Source organism: Pseudopipra pipra, chromosome 1 (assembly GCF_036250125.1).
Source record: "Pseudopipra pipra isolate bDixPip1 chromosome 1, bDixPip1.hap1, whole genome shotgun sequence".
NCBI classification, from domain to species: Eukaryota; Metazoa; Chordata; class Aves; order Passeriformes; family Pipridae; genus Pseudopipra; species Pseudopipra pipra.
Window position 1 is genome coordinate 62,570,415 of NC_087549.1, and position 14,652 is coordinate 62,585,066.

Below are 14,652 nucleotides of genomic sequence, written 5' to 3' on the forward strand. Positions count from 1 at the left end.
TTTGAATAATGTTCACTCAGTATTACAGCTTTTTTATTGTATTATTTATATTTTAACTACTTTATTAATATATTATGTTAGCATCCTTTTGCAATAGCTTTTTACTCCATACTTTCTACAATAAAAATGAAACACTGCATTTTTCTGTGTGAGTAGAATTTACACTTAATATAAACTCTCTCAGCTTCTGCATTCGAGCAGTTGAGACGTGCCCCAAACATGTCTCAACTGCTTAAGGAAATGAGAGCACAGGTGTCATGGTTTGAGATAGTCCCCAAATCCAATTCCCTAGCTCCATCCCCCCTCCTACATCTCAACCTAATGTGAGATGGTTTTTTCCAGACAAAACAGACCAGACTCAAAGTGGGGGAAAGGGAATATATTACAATGACTGTACAAATAAATATAACATCACATTATACACACGATCACAACTATCTCTACCATGACATATAGTATTTACAGTGGATCAGGTCTCCTCTCCCCTCCAAATAAAAGTCCAGGAGGGAAAGAAGGACAGATCCCTTCCAGTCCTTAAGCAGCAGCTCCTCTTCTGTCCTCCATGCAGCAGTAACTGGGTTGTTGTAGCTGGATCTCTGTTCAACATACACAAGGGGGTCTCCAAGCCCCTCGGCTCTCCTTTGGTCCAAGCGAAGGCCTCACCTGTGGACTGCCAGCAGGGACAAGACTCGCATCACCACAGGCATATCACGAAATGCAGGGGCATCTTCGTGAAAGTCCCTTCCTCAGGGGATTCAAATTCCCGTTTGCAGAGCTCCGTGCTCTGTCTCCAGGCAGCGGGGGGGCGAAGCCCTCCTCCACATTCCTTTGGCTGTCCTGGTCCAGCTTCAGGACGCCTTTGAGCTTCTCAGCTCCTCTCTGTAAGTGCTGTAGCACTCCAAGGCTCTTTCAAGTAAGAGTCCATCATCTTCCTCCTTCCAGGAGGTCTCAAAGGAGTTTTGGGGGGTCTGGTACAGTCTTACCCCAAACTCTGTCTCTCAGCTGCTGGTTCTCTCTCTCTCTCCCTTTCCAGGAGTCTTTTCTCTGGTGCTGCATGTTGTTTCTGCTGCTCCTTCAGTTCAGGTCTTATCTCCTGGCTCTCTGCCACCTTCTCCCGCCAGTGTCGGCTGCTGCTGTGCGCCCATGGAGAAAACATCTCCCAGCATAACTACAGGCACCTAGCCCAGCTTTATGCTGTTCCAGGTCCCTGCAGCCCCCCCCCAGCCGGGGCTGGGAGGCCCCAGAGGGCCCGAGGGGCACAGAGCCCCTACCTCGTGGCTCACAACATGGCCACCTCTCCACAACCAAAAACTACAACTCATCTCTTCCGGTCTGGTTGTGATATGTTTACATTTCTGCAGGAGCGCCCATTGGGCAGAACTTCAAAACTTCCAGAGGTTTCCACCCCTTGGGGTCTACCACTTTTCTCAGCCTCTGGGGGAAAACAAGGTCCAAACCACGACAATAGGGTTCAAGACAGTCTCCCAGTACTCTCTAACCAGCCAACCAGTACAGATAACCAGGGGTTCACAGCAGCAGAAGCTGTCATGGGTGCTTCTGCCCTGTCACTTGAGCGAAAAGTCAGATGATTTAACCCTAAAAAAATTCCCTGGGACTTCTTCAAGAGAAAATGGAAATAAATATTGGTTTTACACCTGGTTGCTATAATTCAGATTATTTTAGATCCAAAATTCTTTGGTCAAGGATCTTGTAGAACCTGTAGGTTCTACATGACTGAGAATGGTGTATTATGATAGAAGCAAGTGGGAAACCACAAACTATAGCATTAAGATTTTTTTAACATTATTTAATATATAGGACCACAGTCATGTGGAAGGCACTGGTCACAAATACAACGGATGACAGCCCATGCTCAGGAGCAAGAAAAGCCAAAAATGCAACAAGAACTAAACAGCTTCTTTGCCTGAGTGTTTACTGTGAACATGGGGAGAGGTTCAGGTTCCTTCCTTATACACAAAAGTTTGGCACCCAATGGTGGCAAACTTTCAGTTTCCTAGTTTGTGTAGGGTTCCTGTGGTTGCCTGGTTCCCAAGCAAATTAGAAGAAAAGCAGTCAGAAGAACAAAACTACAGTAGAAAAAACCAAGCAAGCAAACAAAAAAACAAACCACAAAACAAATATGGTATGCTGTGGAACAGCCAATGTGACTTTGGAAAAGGGATCTGTACCTCAGAAACCTGCTGGACTCCTTTGAAGGAATAAGGAAGCAGGTGGACAAGGGAGATCCTCAGATGCCTAAATGTGCATTTGATAAAAGCCTTCATCAAAGACTTTAAATAAGCTAATGCACCAAAGTACTGGTCACATGGAGAAAGGGTTGTCTAACCTCAGAAAAACAGTAGGGCATAGATAGTCACTTTCAGATCAGCAGGATGCACCCAGTGGAGTCCAAGAGGGGTCTGTGTTCTGCCTTGTTTTTCGATCTGTTCATAAATGATTGGAAAGGGTATGAACAGCAAGGGGAAGAGATTTTCTGGTTGTGTCAGGGTGCTAAAACAGATGGCTAATGGAAAAGTTGAAGAAGCCTTACAAGACTGAGTGACTGGATTATAAAATGGCTGATGTAATTCAATGGAGATAAATGTAAAATAAACCATATGGAGGAAAATCCAACTTTCTATACACATATATATTAGTGATACATCCTGAGACTGTTATTAGCATTTAAGAACAAAATGCTGGCATTATAATAAGCAGTTTTACAAAAATGTCAAGTCCATACTTAGTAGTGATAAAAAAAACCAAATTGAATGTTATGAATTACTAGGAAGAGAACAAAGCATAAACCAGAGTACATTATTATGTCACCATATAATCTAGAGTGTACCCTACCTTTTTAATAATGTGTGCTGTCTGGTCCATTATTGCAAAAAAGGACACATCAGAATAGAAAAAAAGTTCAGAGAAAACAAAAGGAATATGAAAACCATCAAAACCTAGTTCTTCTGTAGCAAAAATGGAGTCCAAATACAGATTTTTTCCTTTTCAAAGATCTGTACCGAAACTCATCATGTTTACAGCTGTAAAGCAATTACAAACATTTGGCTGAAAATCACGATGTAGATAATAACATTATTATCTAGTACCCTTATAAGAGAAAGATGAAAAACTTTTCTGAAAACTCCTGTGAAGTCTTAGGGTGTTGTGTCACAAAACTAAATTTAACGCACAATTTTCTAAATTATCCTACACAATTTGTGTTTCTATCCACTAAGAGTCTCTCAGTCTCTAAAAAGGCTGTTTAGCTTCCTCCTGAGATAAAGAAAACACCCCAAACTGCTATTACTATTCCTGTTTTACTAAATGCACTCTTAAGTCCCAGCCATTTCCATTCCCACTGCTCAGTTCAACTCAGTGAAAAGCATTTTCTCAGCATGGAAGTTAAAGAGGGGAAGGAGACATTTCCAGGGATATAATCCACACTGCTTTGTGATCTCCACCTGGCATAATTTCAGCAGCATTTTGGCTGCCTCCCAAAAGGAACTCGGGGAGTTAATTTTGTCCTGGAGGAGCACAACATTCAAGCTAGCACCACAATGTATTTGCTGTGCAAATCCCCAGCAGATTGGATCCACAAGTGTTTTGCTTAAGCAATTGACCATTTCAGTTGGTCACCACATCTGATCAACACCCATTCCAGGCAGGTGTTATACTCCCTTATCTTCCTCCACCTTCCCCACTAGGAACCCTGATACAACTCTACCTGGTTTTCCACCTCCATTGCTTGCCCCAGCCCAGCCTGAGACACTCACTACACACTGTAGCAACAGGGCAGATGCTTGCAGTCTTCTTGTACACTGCCTTACATTGACAAGGCTTTAAAAAAAAGCAAATATACAAATTTTCCCTTGCTACGCTGTGAAGTCAGCATGTCCTTGAAGCTGGCTCAGAGCAGCCATCGTGCCTCTTCTGTAGGGAGGCAACAAAATACAGAGGACTCACAAGAGAAGAGGGAGAGATGAATTCTCAGAAAGCTGAAGCTCAGCCATGGATACTCCTGCTTCACAGATTACCTGAGTCAGACCTGTAGGTGCCCTCAGCACTGGACGGCTTTTCTCAACCTTTGCTGGTGTACTTCACAAGAAAACTGAGGTGTGCTGCTCCTGGTTTTAAGTGTGGAACTTTACATGAAAAGGTAAAATAACCAGTCTTATGATGCATGTATCTGAATAGCTTTTAGAATAATGCTTTCAAGTTTTACTTCATGGGACGCTCTTTATAAGAAGGTGACAGTGCATTTAAGGAAACTTTCATATGTGTGGCGCATTCATATGTGCAGTCAAGTTTTCTCTATATTTCACCTTCCTAAAATTGAGTCCAAATGGCAAGAAAGATAAAGTGAAGTCTTCCCTTTACCCACAGATAAACACAGAATGATTAAAGTATTCTTCCAGCATTGGAATGATGCAGGCAATAGTAAATAAGGGTTGTCTCCCCTTCCAATGCAGGGAAGAAAGAACTTGGACTTTTTCTCTAGCCTCTTGGGTTCCCTCAGTGTTTAGCACCTGCAGTGTCAGGTGCATATCTCCATTCCACCTGTGACATGTTACGTTCTAAGCCAAATATGCTATCTAAGGATGTGTACATGGAATAAAACAGATGTGAAGGACTGAAGGAGAGGCAGGCAGCTATTATACACAAGCTGAAATGTAAGTTAGTGGCAAATGCAAGATCATGTTTTCCTGAAATTCAGACAAGAGGTCTGAAGTTTAGGGTCCTTAAGACTATAAATGCTTTTCTCGAATTACAGTATTTGAGGCACTACACAGAAAAGCTTTCATATATAAAGATCCATCAAAAAGTGACATCAGTATTAAGTTACAAATGACTGAAACTAAACCACTTCACATAAGCAATGAAGATACTTTCCCAGCATCATTTCTCTATTTAAGTTACCATTGTGACTACAGTATGACTTAAAATTGTAGGGTCAAAGAATATTATACAGTAGGGCAAGTGGTTCAGTGAGATTTTCTCAGTATAAATGGGTACCCTAAGTGAAGCCACTTGAGAACCTTGCTATAAACACATTTTAGCCTAGAGGTAAATTCCCTGAAGAGTCGTAAGCACCTGAAGACAAAGGGAATAAAATAAACAATGTCTCCTCAACCATAACTGTAGAAGACTCGGACAGATATTAAAATAAAATGCCATGACAGTTTATCAGGTGAAAAAAATGCAACCTTTATGTTTTCACCTCCTTTTTCAATTGCAGTCTTCCCTCTGTGAGCATGGCAGTGGTTAACTTTCCTTGCTACCCCTAGAAGATGTGCTGCTACTCACTGAGCACCTTATGTGCACATGAAGAAAGCAAAGAGAACAACAGGTTGATAGTTCACTGGGTCCGGCAGATGCAAAGGCCTTTTAAAGCAATCTGGAGCTGAGGGGAGGATGCCCAACTCATTAAGGCTGAAGAAGAGACCTGGGCAGAAAAACCAAAAGGGAAGTCCAGGAAAGGCTGGGACATGACTACCTAGTTATCTTAAGGCGAGGATTCACACAAGAGGAAGATGGTCCCTACTTCAGACAGACAGCCTGCAGTGAACGAGACACAACTCACCACTGTCCAGAAGCCCTGGGCCCCAGAGCTACCCCCGGCTCAGGGGCAGAGTCCTTCCTGAAAAACTAGACTTCTCCTGAAGCATTGACTGGATACCCTAACGCGACGGCAAAACAAAGGACTACAGGACCTATGCTGTAAAGTCAACAGAGAAACAATGAAATTCAAAGAAGAGTACTGAAATAATGTTTTGTCTTTTTGACTGAGCAAAGTCGCAGATAGTTATGTCAGCAAACAGTCGTAGATAGTTATGTCAGCAAACAGTCGTAGATAGTTATGTCATCAGGCATAACTTTTTGCAGTGCTCTCTTACATTTTTCTTTCATTCTTTTCAGTCTGTTTCTTTTTTTTAAATTGAAGAATTTTCCAGGCTTGTTTTCTTTATATTAATCAGGTTGCTTGAGAAGTCACTGTCCTGTGGTGTTAGGAATTTCCAAGACAGGAGAAAAAAGTGAAAAAACCCCAAACAAACCAAACATATTGCCCTCCTGAATGGCATTGTTCACAATCACATTCAAAGAAAATTGAACGTCAACTCTGTTCTGTAACTCTGATGTTAAAAAAAAATCTCTTTATAGATACTTGTATTCCTTAAACAATACATCATTTATCGCACTTTCTACTAGGAAGTGCTGGAAAACAACTTAATTTCCCAACAAAACATTTCTTTGTTTGCATTTTTTTCTGTTGGAGCAGAACTTTAATATTAATCTGTCTTTGGGTTGCAGTGGGATTTTCAATTGGCCAATTTACTCCCATAGACTTTAAATAAAAACAGAATTATGAGCATATTTGATGATCCTATCCTAGAAGTAAACTTGACTAAAAGAGTAAGTTATTGAGCCAAATTCGGAAGCTGTATCCCCTTACATTAGGAATACATTTGACATCCTGGTAACAATTATTTCCATATTTCTAACAGTTTAGGATGGGTGCTGCACTGAATTTTTTTTATGAAAATATAAGAGTGGATATCACTGAGAGTATCCTGAAAGCTCAGGTCTGAGAAAGACAGCTCAAAAGTGGTCAATTCCAGGCGGGATAAGTGACCTGTCTGCTCTGCTTGTATTGTTACGTGTAAGTCAAATAAAGTACAAATTAACAGCATCATTTTAAAGGCTCTAAGATATTTTGCCCTTAACTCTGTGTTTTTTCTCTCACCTGACCAAATGTGGAAACAAAAGCAAGCCTTCACAGGCAGAGGTGAAAGGAATGCACGTGTCTTCTTTCCCCTTCCCTCCACTTCATCCTCTGAAGGAGAAAAACCAATATCCCACCTCTGAGGAAGCACTCATTTCCATCCCTACCACAGTATAGCTGAGAAAAGTGAGGTAGAAAATGCAAAACAAAAAATTAACATATTTTATCTGAGATCTCATACCACATAGGTAACATTCAAGGGGGATGGGGGGAAATATAAAGTATGTCCTTTTCCAAAGCCCAGGAGTGTAAAGAAGCAAAGATCATCATTATTAAAAGGCTGAAGTGGATTGCACACTACTTGAAAAGCTTAAGAAGTCTACTCATTTACAAGTAAGAACTACAACTGATCACAATGCTTTATAATTTGACCCCATCTAAATAATTCAATATTCACTGTGTCCAATGTAAAGCAGACTTCCATTACAAATTAATTAGCAAATTAATTAATGCTGAAACCTGTTCTCCAGCAAAATAGTGCAATGTCATTTAACATTTCTTCCCCCTTAATATATGGTTATATTCCAGTTATAGATGATTATAGTCTTCCAGTGAATTCTAGTGCTGTGTTACAAGGTGCTGCATCTGCAATATATGCTCCTGAGAAGGGAAAGCTAGCATACAACTCAGTGTAAATGTCAGAACTAGTAATAACAGAGATACTTGGCTGAAGAATGAAACGCTTCTCTAAGCCCCTAAAGATTTAGAAGGAAATTATGATGTTCTTCAGAGGAAAAGATTATGTTCTTCAGAAGTTCCTAGATCAGAATTAAAACCTGTCAGACCCTGTGCTAATAGTGAGTGATTTTTCAAAGTAATTGCCAAGTGGATGTTCAAACAAGGTAGCTTCTAGCTAACTCTGAGGTGTCCAGATGTTAAAAATGGGTTTTAGAATTCCCATGTCTTCTTCCAAAGATATTAGGTTCTAACTACTGTGTTTAATTATTGTTCAATCTCAGCAAAGTTATTTCAGATAACTAGAAGTTACATGGCATTATCTATTTAGCTTTGCTTAACCAGCATCAACAGGAATAGAGCCTCTTTAATTAGTTCAATTCTCTTCTATCTTTAAAGATGAGGAACTATCAGCCATTCCTACACCCTAAATACAGACACAAATAGTCAGGTATTGCTGCCACCATCATCAGCCATAATTATTCAACACTGCAGCTTGTAGGCTTGCACAGAAGCCAGGCTGCTTGGAAATGCTCCACCCCAGGGCTCTTTTTCAACATATAGTGTCACTTTTCAAACTCATATACAAGTTACAGACTGAAACACAAAGTTCTAATGAGGGTAAGAGAAAGAAATGGCTGGGATGAACATCTCCACGTTTCCCATGAGGGAAGGCGGGCAAGGAGAGAGGCCTGGAGGAAGAGCATGGTCAAAAAGAGGGAGTGAAGAGAACCTGCTGAAGAAAGGGCTGATGGCGAGATGGTGGTACTGAGTTGAAAGACGAAAGCCAGGTAACAGGCATGAATTGCCATGTGCATGAAAGAAGTTGTGATGCAGAGAACTAATGAAGATTGAACAAGCTGATGCCTCAGACTGCTGTCCTGCTTCCTCTAAAATTACGCAGGAAACCACAAGCAGCAGCAGTACTGCCTAACCTCATGCTTAAGGAGTTGTGAGGAAAACTTCTTTTAATCGCTTGTTACAAGAGGAGATACTGTTGGCAACATTTAACGGAGAGACAGCTTGCCAGTTTTTCCATCAGCAGTATCTTACAAAGCATGTTCTGGGGGATTTCCAATTGGAATAGAAGTAGGCCAGCCAAAATGCCATAAATAAAATATGAAGGAAGATAAAAATCCTAATACTTGAAGGATAAGACTTAAGTTGCATTCATTGCAACTGTGATATGAAAAATTCTCTAAAACAGCATATTTACTTTGCCTAATTATGCAAAATATGCTACGTTGGATGTGGGAAGAGAGAAAATAGGCTATTCCTTGTGTTTATAACTTAAAAAAGAAGCAGTTTTCTAAGCACAGTATTTCAGTGATAACAGTAGAATAAGACTGGGGCAACCTGTAATGCTCCAGAAAGAGCAAAGGGAATCCAGACTAAGGGGAAATTCCCTCTTCTCTTGATTCTCCAGGATGAAGATAGATGGTAAAAAAAGGGGTGAGAATTCTTCATTGTTTATAAAGTAAGAAACTTAGCAAAGAAACATACAGGTCTGGGTAAAGCAGTCAGACTTCCAAATACAGGAATTTAAAAAATGAATTGATTTTGCTAATAATAAATCACACACTTGTACCTACATGGATTGTGCACAATGTCAATAGTTTTGAAAAGAAGAAATTCCTTTCACTTGAACCTCAGCTGATCTTTCTTAGCTTATGAAACATTAGTGAGTGCTGCTGATAATGTTTTGCCACACACATGCAGAGACTGGAAGCCCCTGAACTGACAAAGAGGACACCGCCTGCCTCTTTATTGCTCCTGAAGCACAATAACAGAAGCCATGAAAAATCTGTCTCCTACAAATTGTCTTGTCAAAGGTAAAGGCTCTTTCCTTTTTCATAAAGTATAATTCACAAAATGCTCTTGAATTGTAGCTTTTCATTTCCATTCACATTTAACTGACTCATCTGAAAGAACTACCTTCGAATAACAATTTATTTTCTTTCACATATATACAGAGCACTAATATTTTGGCTTGGTTTTAGCATTCTGTTCCTCTGAAAACACAAATGGAATGTCTAAATTGAAACAACTGTTTGTCTATAAAACCCCAGTGAAATCCATCAGGAATGCTCATGTTTCCCTGTAAATAAAAAGACTCATAGAGAGCAATGTCTTTTTATAAAAAATCACATCATTCAAGTATTATGCCATTATATATTGTGTCTCTTAATTAGAAAAGCATTCTTAGAGCTTACTATTTCATTTTAAAAGCAAGTAAACATTTTTTGCCATAATCATAAGTCTAGAAAACAAATCTTTGTATTTGAAAACATAAAATTTACCCTACAATAATTATCAAAAAGTGAAAGAGATGCTTCTTTGTTATGTTGAATAAATTACTATAATCATATTGGAAATGCAATAGGTTTTCCAGTATCCATTTTATCTGCCTCCCCCAGAATACTACCTTAGTGCTAATTTGAAGTGTCATTCACAAATCTCAATTTATTTGTAAAACTAATCTCAATACCAAAAGGATATAATTTTTGAGTTGTCTTTGCAGTGTGAAAATCACAGAAAATAGGTTAGAATACAAACAATGCCCATATCTGTAATCTTCTATTATCATGTCAATTATCTGGCATTAGTAAATGCAACTAGAGTTTTATTCAGCTCATGTCCCCACTGCTCAGGGCTGTGCATCTGACATTTGTGCATTTTGTCCATTTGCCTATAAGCTATTGAAATGTTTCTTGATATAAAACGCTCTTTTTTTTTCCTCTTGGGATGGAAAAAAGGAACATAAATTATCTGACATTTTCTATAATAGCTATCAGATGTTTCATAGTAAACAGATTATATTAAACAATCAGGGGCTCTGAAAACCTCGTCATCATGTCCATGAATCAGGATGGAGCAGCAGACATCCTAAATTTAAAATATCAGAGGCACAGACACACGCTCTGCCAGCTGGCCATTTCTGTCAACAGCACACATTTGCATTGTGACTGTGTATCAGATGTTAAAACAAGGAACCACACAAACCACTCTGTCTCCTTCTGCTACTATGGATCCACCTCCTCACCCACTATTTGCCTATCTGCATCCCATGAGGCTGTGGAATGCAGGATGAGGACTGAAGCAAGCCACAGATGACACTGTATGGTATCAAATAAGGGGAATAGTGCCAGTGGTTTTAAAATCTTGTATTTTGTTGTGCATCTGGCACTACTTAGGCTGATTCATGCCCAATGAATAAAAAAACAGTAAACAATCATGTTTGGTGGCCACTTTTATGTCTGCAGAGGCACTTCCCTGGTTCTGCTGCACCAGGTGGCCTTGTGATTGTGGCTGACAATATGTCCCAGACCTGCTCTGATCTCCCTGATCTTCCTTGCATAGTCAATACATGGTCCTCCTCCTGATCTGTTCTTGGGTTGAGGTACTGTGGTTGAGAAGACTGGTCACAGGTGATGGGAAAGAGACCAAGTACCCTCCCTGTTTGGCTGCCTTTTTCAAGTCCCTTGAGCTTCAGGGAAGAGGGTGGGAGCTGCTATGTGACTCTCCCTCATCCTGTACAACGTCCTTGACAGCTCAGATGAAACCATGGATGAGAAGCAGTGAAAGACCCCATATCTGAGACTGTAAGGTTTGGTTCATATGCTGGTCAAAGCTGGGAACAGCTGTTCACAAGTTGCAATCTTCTTGGGTCACTTTGAAAGAATGCCTGCTTACAGCTGGGAATAACAGTAAAAGTCATAATATTACTTTACTGGGAGGCATGAACAATTTTTTTTTTTCCTTTTCTCTTTTTCTAGTATTTTTTTCAGAGTTTTCAAATTTCTTTGTCTGGATTAAGGGCAGCTTCTGCTTCTGATAACTCCAGAGTCCCATCACTTGCTACCAAAAGTTAAGATTCAATCCTCAGGCTGTTCCAGGCTCAGCACATACAGATAAATGTGTTTAGGCAGTTTAATGCAAAATATTGATGTGGCTAAAAGTTAAATAATTCCATCTATGTTGATATTCTGAAATGGGGTAAGACTGCTGAATTAATGTCAGAAATAAGCCTTCATCTTTTGTTAGTAAGGGTACACATCATGATGTAAATATACTTCACAATGTTTTCCCTTTCTTTCTGTTAAAACAAGCTTTGTGAGAAGTTGCTTTTAACTTTGAGATATCTCAATTGGTTTGAATTCATTTTCTTCCTTTTCACAGTCCAATAGTGTACTTTATATTCCTGGTGAAATTACTAGTAGGCTATAGTAGGCTATAGCTATCTTGATAAGGTGTCAGATGGTATTACTAATATCACTGTAGCAGTAAAATGTTTTCCTTCAGTAATATATTATCATTACCATGAGAAATAGTATTTGCCAGCAGCATTCTCTAGAAAATTTAAGTAAAAGCATGTCACTTCATCCTTAAGCTTTGACTTTTTTTCCTGCTAAGCACAATTGATCTTTGAGATAAGACCTAAGAAAGCTTTTAAATTGAGAAAATACATTATTGCTGAGCTCTATTGAGAGTATAAAGTGGGAAAAGAATTGTCATTCGATCATGCTGTTCATGAGAGAACTGTAAATCCTGCATATTTTACAAGATCCGATTTAATTAAAAAAATTAATAATGCTTGTGAAAATCAAGATATGTATCTCCATAATTCCTTTCTTTAAACATCCATTTTGGTTTATTTCCTCTTTCTTTCCTTTCTTATTCTATCACATCTGCATAAGACTTTCCTGTAAGGCCTAGAAATATTTTTTCTCTTATTACTTTTTCATTTGTCTCCTTATTCTCTGATACTGCGCCCTTATTAGTTGGTATGTTCTGTCTCCCACTTGTAAAGCAAAGGGAATACTAGCTAACTGCATATTCCCAGCCCCAAGTGAACTGGAATTCCCAATAAAATGACTTTATAAAGGGCAGAGCTGACTTTCACAGGTACACACTGAGAGAAATGCAGGGAAAGAAGCAAAGAGAAAGAAGAGCCTTCAGGCAGTAGGTTTATACTTAAAATGTTACTTTTGATGCTGAATATGAATTTTATGTATTAAGGCATCCTGTTCCCTGAAATATGAATAAGAAGAAACACACAGATCTTAATTATGCATTCTTGGGGTCTGAGAAAGATAGGCACATTTGAAAAAACACCATCAAAATAAGTGAGATAGAGAAGTCTTTATTAGAGAAGTCTTTATTTTCTCCCTCCCTCTCTCTCTCCCTCTCTCTCTCTCTCTGTTTTTATGGAGTGTCTGAGCACTTGCTTTGCAAAAATCAAAGTAACTTATATGTGCATTTAATTGCAAGCAAAACCTATGGAACTTTCCAGTGCACATCTAGACCCCACCTCACTTCTAGCAAATGTATTCAAACCCCAGTACTATTCCACTAAAACTAAGCTAGCTTCCTTTCACTTTCAAAATCAAACTCTAAATTATGATCAAAATCAGTAGTTTCTGCAAAATACTCTTTTTCAAGATTTCTGTTGTCATTGAAACAAAAAGGTTTTGATTTGCACCTACAGGAGAGCATGTGAATCTAAAATCTTCACTACACCTGCTTGAACCAGAAGTCATACTCGGGTAACTTTGGCACAGGTGTATTCCTAGCAAGGAAGGTAGGAAGGATCCCCTCAAAGAGGATGCTGTTGTGAAATAGCTAGCTAAACTGGACGTGCCAACAGCTTGCTTACATACAAACTCCATCTGCTATTGTCTTTAACATTGCTTCCCTCTCTCACAGTCCCAGCAAAGAAAACTTTTTAATTCCCAGACTAAGCTCTGACCTCCCTGTTAGTCTGAACAGAGTTACGAGACAGAGAGGCAAAGGCAGCAAGCCTTTGCTACCAGGTAAAGTCATTGCTCTATTTCCTTCCAGAAAGTACCATCAGCTCGTTTAGTAAAGAAATACTGTAGCTTATTAGGATGCCATAAACCTAATTTCACCTGAAGTCTTGATAAGCTGTACAGACAAACAGAACATACAGGGGATATTATGCGGCTACCAAACTGTGCATGATCTACTTGTGATGAATAGTCAGAGCTAGAGAGACACCAAACTATATAACGCCTGGGCAATTCCAGGATAAACAACATCTCCCTGGTGATTCATGCAACACCTTTGCCAAATGTTTCATCTAATATGTAACAGAATCTTAGGGGAAAAAATCACTCCTTTCCTCCTGTAATAGAGTCATGCTTATTTCATGAATCTGTGTGTTACCCTGCAATACCTCCTTTTCCCTGGCACGTCTGAGAGATTCTGGAGGTGCTTTTCATCACCAGCTCCTATGACAGCATGCTGGAGGTAGAGGTTTAACTACCTAACCAGTGGTTTCTAGAACCATTTTAGAAGTTATAGGGTATTTGGGGGGTCTGCATGCAGCTGAAAGACAAGTCATGGGATTCCCGGGAGGACTGCACCCTTTTGGTGCAGTACCTTAAATGTAGGTGGACATTCTGAGATGGCACCACAGTTGTTAATATAGCAGGCATCTGCTGTAATACTAAGATACTAAATTTGCTGCTAAGTAGCAAGCAGGGATGTTGTTACAACTGCTACCAAAATAGTCATCCTGTGTGTGAGGTACTTGTCATAATCTTCAGTATCTAACAGTAGGCAGGCTTCAGCAATGGAAAAACCACTCAAGAGATCATGAAATATGTTGGAGCCAGTGAAAAACTCAATGACAGTGAGATGCAGCGAAAAACAACTGCTTCCAGTAACAGTGGAAATACCTCATGCTGAAAAATGAACTTGTTATCATCTCACACAGATGATGTGATAGTCATCCCACGTCTCAAAGTACACTTGCTACATAAAATGCCCTATCTCTCCCGACAGGAGCCCAACCATCCATTTCAGGCCACAAATTGCAGAGAAAGTACCGGTTGTCCTCAACCGAATTGTGACAATATCACAAACCTGCAGCCTAGAGATCAGCCCAACACCACTAATATTGTCATATCTACATATGGTACTGTTTCTGAGTCTGGGCTGTTGAACCTGCCTGCAACTTCTCTCATATTAAACCTGTTGTTCAAAAAACACAATGCATACTGGAAGAAAAATACTTTTACAAGTTCAGAATTTCAGAAATCGTGGCTAGAACACAGTTCCTTTTTATTAGAGAAGACTGTCCTAAATCTCAGTCTTCCAGAGTGGCACGACAGGAGGATCTGTGAAAAAAAACCCCACCATTTGTACTTCAGAATTAATGCCATGTGTTTCCT

The 14,652-nt window shown here is 39.6% G+C and overlaps 1 protein-coding gene across 1 annotated transcript in view; it reads right to left on the reverse strand.

The window, feature by feature from the left end:
• Nucleotides 1-14,652, reverse strand: part of TMEFF1 (transmembrane protein with EGF like and two follistatin like domains 1) — a 119,043-nt gene that overhangs the window by 66,921 nt on the left and 37,470 nt on the right. The window lies entirely within an intron of this gene.